The following is a 7,019-nucleotide window of genomic DNA, read 5'->3' on the forward strand; positions in this document are numbered from 1 at the left end:
TTCTACATGTGGGTCCCATTTACTTTTCACATATGAGACCTCTCTAGTAGTCTGCTTTCTTTGCATTTGTTTGAAGGGATTTTTTCATTCTTATACACTATTGAAACTTTATTACCCTAAATGTTTATGTTTAGTAAATTATCCTACGTAAAGTTTTGTTTACAAAATATATACATTCCACCTTAAAAGGCTCACAATCCATTATTAATGCCTTCAATTAAGGGATTTAGTTATACTCTTTACCTTTTTTTTCTCTTCTTCACTAGATCACCAAAAATACTAACAACTGCATCACTAAATTCGACAATAAGGTCATTCCCATCCCTTGCATAGACATGATGATGTTTTTCCTCGATAACAAAAACCAGATCGGCGGGAATAATACCCTTCTTCCAATAGAATTGTGGCATTACTCTTGTGTTTTGAATTGCGGCAGCCTTATCTAATATCTCTAGAGGCAAAATACATAAGTACCCACCTAATCTATGGCCCAATTCCCCCTTACACACTTTCTGTGGACGATAATAATATACACACGCAACCTTTCTAAAGTGTAGCTAGTACACACCATTTTTTTCTTGACCAGCTTTCCAAAATATGTGTAAGGTCACGCGCCAATAAAGTCGTGACACGTGTCCTAACTCGAGAAAAAAATACTAAATTTACACCTATTGATAATATTTAAAAGAAAACAAACAAAAACGAAAGAAAGCCCCCTCCCCCACGTTTCTCATCTTCTTCTGACCCCCAATACCCGTCGATCTCCTCCTCTAAACTCCAACAGCCATGGCAAATCCCACCAGAACAAAATATTAACATGACTCAAGCACCTATCCATACTATTGAGTATTGAAGCACCCAAACTTATCAAATTTTGAAATTTCTATTTACGAAAATCAAAATCAAAATCTACAACTTTAGATTCTATTTCAAGTTTAAAATACACAAAAATGCTAGCTCTTTGCTGGAGGAAAAGAAAAAGTAAAGTTCTTTCATCTTTAATAGCCGGAAACAATACAGGCATTGTACCTGGGCCATAAAGTTCTTTCGCCGGAGTATATTTTAGCAAACAAAAGAAACAAAAATATAACATGTGCCGTAAAGTTCTTTCGCCGGAGTTTACTGTGTTATCCGATGAGATTGACTGAACAGTACCATGAGAAAAGAAAATGGAGGCTAGAGAGACAATTTTTGGTAAAAAGAAAAAGGATAAAAAGAAAAGAATCATGTAGGCCATCAGATCAACTTTATTAAATCTGAGTCGTTCGAATAAAGTTGCAGATGGGCATGTTGACAAAACATGTACAGATCTGACGCGCACACTTTTATTTGTTAAACATGCGCGCCCCATCTGACAAAAGTAGTGTGTCTTAGACACACTTTACAAAGGTTGCGTGTGTATAGTAATTTTTATTCGCAAAAAGTGTGTAGGGGGGATTTGGGTCATAGGTCAAGTGACAACTTATGTATTTTGCCTATCTCTAGACAGGAAGATTGTATTTAAATATTGAAGAGTTAATAAAATGACTCATAATTGTTTATCGTTTTCATTTGGACAATTGATCATTCAATTTAGTTATATTTACCATATGGGAAAATTGGTCTTCATTGATGGGATTTGGCCAAGAAGAAAAAAGAGAGACTGACAAAAAGGTGCAGAAAATCGTACACACATGCCACACAAGTGTATTTTTAATTTTTTTTCTTTTATGATAAATGACGTTATCCATTTCTCATGTTGGTAAAATAGAAAAAGAACCCCGATAAGTTCTATATTATGATGTATTTGTGTTGATGCACTAGGAATTTATTCAGGTTGGTCGGAGATGAAGTTGTAGTTCCAATTATGAATATCATAGTTCCATTACTGAATATCAAAAGAAGCTTTGGAGATGATGGTTTTGCCAGATGATATCGCCAATTGAACACTATGCGCGGTGGGTGGTTAACTGGTAGATGAATCAGAAAGCGATTTCATCTTATTAAGTATTATAGATTAAAATCTGAAATTGGTTCCCTTCTTCCACCCAAGCTTTATCTCGATGGTAAATATCTCCTCTAGAGTCCGCAACTTCCTGTAATAGAACATATACATATCACAATAAAATAACTAACACTGATGAACATCATATGAAATTACAGAATGTATCATCAAAAATCCATCACAGAACGTCTCTATAGATCCAAAAAAATACAATATCCATGAAACTACAAATATAACGACAGGATTCATACAAACATCTCATGTCTAAAAACAGAGGATGGTGAATCACAAAACTTATGTTCCAACAGGGGAAGTTCATTTCTCTATGGAGTGACATCATTACTCTACACAGTACACACGAAGAATTTTTATACAGCTACAATATCATACAACTTAAACATAATTTTTATACAAATTTTATACAATATGTCTTTTGTATATTTTGTATCTGATTTATACATAGTAAAAACAATGGTCATACAAATAATTATATATTATACAACTTATCTATAATTTGCACACGTTATTTCTACCCAGTTAAATACAACTACAATAGCATACAACTTAAATACAAAATTTAAACAATATGTCTTTTGTATATTTTGTATCTGATCTATACATAGTAAAAATAAATTTCATACAACTAATTGAATACGCCCCAATTCCTTGTTGGCCTGATTTTTCTAGACTCAAGCTCTCTTTCTCAAGAAGAGCCCAAGTCAAAAAGGCAGAAATTAGTGTCTGCAACCACTAATTCAACATGGAAAACACAAATCAGGCCAAATATCAACCACCCATAAACATCTAAGCCCTAAAATAAGAGACCCATCAAATACACACATTAGGGTTGAGCCACAACCCTAGCTAATGGGTCTAGCTACTCATAATAATGGAAGAAATCAGAAATTGAGATGAAGAATAACCCGTAAAATATAATTACAAGTTAAGATTCGAAGATTCAATGTTAAACTAGCTACAATATTACTCAAAATAGCTAAAAGACAACGTTCATGTGCTCAGCTACAGATAAGATGACCTAAAAATCTAAAAAAGAAGTATTTATAGAAGGCAGAATTTTATGGACAAAATGCCCCTGAAGGAGGTATCGCGGACTGTGGAGAATGGACTGCGGCCGCGGAGAGGCTACCGCGGCCGCGTAGAATCAACCGCGGAGCGCAGTCAATCCTTTTTGGCTTCAAGTTTTGTTCTCTGAATCTGGTCACCGCGGACCGCAGTAACTGGACCGTTGCCGCATAAAATCAACCGCGGTCAGCGGTGTCTTGAAATTCCAGGATTGCATCTTCTCTGATCTTTGCCACCGCGTACCACGATAAAAGAACCGTGGTCGCGGTGGTTCTATTGCGGCTGCGGTGGATTTATTATTATAGCGGCGCTTTGACTTGTTCTTGGCACTTGTGCAGGTTTCACTCCTTTTGAGCAGGTTTTGACTTCCTTGTTACTTTTTGACCAAACACTGCAAACAAGCACAACATGTAAGCTTTCGGGATTATTTGTATATATTTTTAATTCAAAACTCAAGCAAAAAGGAGTATAAGATAGACTAGAATCCCTAGTTATCAACTACCCCAAACTTAAGCTTTTGCTTGTCCTCAAACAAACAAAGTAAGTCCCAACTTCTTAAGAATAAAACCAAGAAAATTCAGCTGACCTAAAGTGACCTCAGCTAGCATCAATTGGGACTAATAATTGCCCTCAATTCAAATGAATCATTAACAACATTCAACCTTTTAAGCACCATGGTTTTAGTGCGACACAAAAACATCAAGAGTTGACCCAACTAGCATCAATTGGGACTAATAATTCCCTCAATTCAAATGAATCATTAACAACATTCAACCTTTTAAGCACCATGATTTTAGTATGACACAAAATCATCAAGAGTTGACCAAACTCATCAAGGAAACTCTTTCTACTACTTTGGTCATTGTGGAACCCAAACTCACACTCCTCACTCTTCCTTAAGCAAAAACTCACTTTTATATTGTAGCACTCAGAACGAGGATTGTGAAAAACACACTCATCTCTCTCAAAGAAATACAAGTCCGGCTCTAAGTACCATAAGCTTGCCCCTTATGTGAGTCACCACTAGTGTAAGCTTCACTCAACTCAAGATCATATAGGGCTTTTGTGGGGATACAATGAAGTCTTTTGGTCCAGGGTAGGATATATTTGGTCTGAGAAGGTTTCATCTTCCCTTAAGCACTTCATTTGCTTTATTTTGGCACACATTCTCTCGACTCTTTGAATCATTTACTTCTTTCTTAGGGGTTAGAGAGACACACCGTCACTCTTTCTTGTTCATTTCAAACCTTTTTCTCCTTTCTAATCTTTCCACGCCTTTCATCTTTTTACTTTTATTGAATCCCTTCATTTCTTCTACATTGTTCATTCTTTTTGACTTTTTGATTTTCTTTATTTTTCTTTTTGCCTTTCCTTTTCTTTATTTTGCACCTTTACCACTTTTTGCATTCCTCATCTCTCCCCCCAAACTTATGCTTTTGCCTTGTGCTAAGGAAAGATCGGGTGCTAAGAGAGGGTCTTTTTAGAACAGCTAAAGCCCTGCATCATGGTCTTTGAAAGAAAAAGGGTTATGGCTCAAAGGGGTTGACTAGGGATGTTATCATTGGTTGGCTATGGATGTTTTCAAGATACCATTCGGATCAAGGAGAGCCTATAATCAATTCTCAAGTCAAACTACACTTAGGATTTCGCCTAGACAAACATTCATGGCAAGATCTAGGCTCAATGGCACTGGACTTGGACTTACAAATCAAATTCTCACCACATAAGCTATTGGTTTTCTAAAGAGACAGAGTTGGGGCCCACAAAGACCTTAGCTAATATTTGAGCAACCCAAATGGTCCCGAAAAATCACTTGATGATTATTAGCCAACGCAAGAGTCTCAAGGTCACAACTGTCACCATCCTATACACACCAATTTGTTTTTAACCATAAGGTCAAAGGCAAATGTGTTAGGCCCAAGTGAAGCTTTACTTGAGGCACTATTACTCACTAGCTACTATTTACACAAACAAAAAGAAAACATACTCAAACCCTTAAGAAGGTTATCGTGCCATCCATCATCAGGAAGAGCCACCCGGTTCACACAAACTCCACCTTTGGAAAGAACCACGACATTAAGAAAACCAAAGGGACATGTGATTTTTGACCCTCCCCGAGATTTCACCCATTTTAGCGTAAAATATTTAGTTTAGGCCTAATATCGCTATTTTAATTAGTTTTGACCCTTTTACTTTTTCTCACAAAAAAAAAAATAACAAAAAATAGTTTCATTAAGGTTTTGTAGTCATTTTTAATATTTGAAAAATACTAAAAAAATATATTTGTTTTAACGGTTAGTCTTATTTTAATAGTTATTTTATTTAAGTAGGATTAATTACTAAATAATATGGTATTTTAGTCTTGTTCACGGAGAAAGAATAAAATTTAGGCTCAAACAACCCATTTTTTAATGCCTAATTTTTGGACCTAGCCCATAATTTCTAAGCCCATAATTCCTAGGCCCATACCCCTAACCTAAAAAAACCTACAAAAGCTAATATTGGGACCCTAAATGAGATCAGCCAAAAAAGATACAATAATAGACCCCTAGAAAAAAAGCTGCAGCGGCTGACAGTCGCAGACCTAGGCCCCGCCCCCCTCTCACGTCTTCTTCTTCGCACCACCCAACCAGACCAGGAATGACCCCTTTTCTCTTTCAACACACCCAGCAACAAGAATCCCCATCGTTGTGTCTCCTTCTTCTCACCATCAAGCTCACTGGAAATCGACTCTTCTCCATTTCCAAAAATCGGCGACCCCTCGCCGGAAACCAACTCTACTGCCATCCTCTCCAAATAACCCCTGAAACCAGCGACTTCCTCAAACGACCACACTTCCTTCTCCCTTCACCCATCTCCCTCACGTCGGAAATTAACTACACGCAGTAAAAAAATGCAAAAGAGCAAAAATAACAGGAAAGGTTCAATTCCAAATCAGTCGAGGTAGTGCATTTTTGCTCGAGGTTACGGATCCGAGGTCCGGCTGCGGTTCAGTCGTAGTTCAATTTGAGCTCACTGTTGCTTTGACGATTGGAGCAGACTAATTGCTGTACACTCTTGTAACGACCCGACCGGTCGTTTAGAGTTTTTGCACTTTGATCGCCAGTTCTCGGGCATGACTTGTCCCGTGTGGTTTATTATGACTTATGTAAATTGTTGGTGTTAGGTTTCAGGTTAATCAGAATGAATTTGGAAGAACAGTCTCAGTTGAAAGCTTTAAATTTGAAAGGTTTAACCAAGATTTGACTTGATGGTATATGATCTCGGATCGAAATTTTTATGATTTGGTTAGCTCCGTTAGGTGATTTGAGACTTAAGAGTGTGATTGGAATGCATTTTGGAGGTCCGTGGAAGGTTTAGGCTTGAATTGGCGAAATTGAGATTTCGGCGTTTTCCGGTTGATAGGTGAGATTCTGATCAGGGGGTCGGAATGGAATTCCGAGAGTGGTTGTAGCTTCGTTATGTCATTTGGGATGTGTGTGCAAAATTTCAGGTCATTCGGATGTGGTTTGGTTGGGTTTTTGATCGAAAGCGTATTTCGGAAGTTTTTGGAAAACTTAGGCTTGAATTCGATGATGGGTAATTTGATGTTGTTTGAGGTGTTTTGATGATTGGAGCAAGTTTGAATAAGGTTTTAGGATGTGTTGGTGCTTTTCGTTGAGGTCCCGAGAGCCTCGGGTGAGTTTCGGGTGGTCATTCAGACCATTTTTGGAGTTTGAAAGTTGCAGAAATAGCAGGTTCAGTGTTGCAGAGAATTATCTCTTCGCGTTCGCGTGAGGAGCCTCGCGTTCACGTAGAAGGAATGGAGGAAGGCCAAAATTTAGCCTTCGTGTTCGCGTGAGAGGCTTCACGTTCGCGGAAGGTTAGGAAGCTGTGCATCGCATTCGCGAGAAGGCACTGGCGATAGCGTAGAGGAAGTAAGTCAGATGGGGTCCAAGGTAATTTGTAAATC

This window comes from Nicotiana attenuata, chromosome 1 (genome assembly GCF_001879085.1).
Source record: "Nicotiana attenuata strain UT chromosome 1, NIATTr2, whole genome shotgun sequence".
Taxonomy (NCBI): Eukaryota; Viridiplantae; Streptophyta; class Magnoliopsida; order Solanales; family Solanaceae; genus Nicotiana; species Nicotiana attenuata.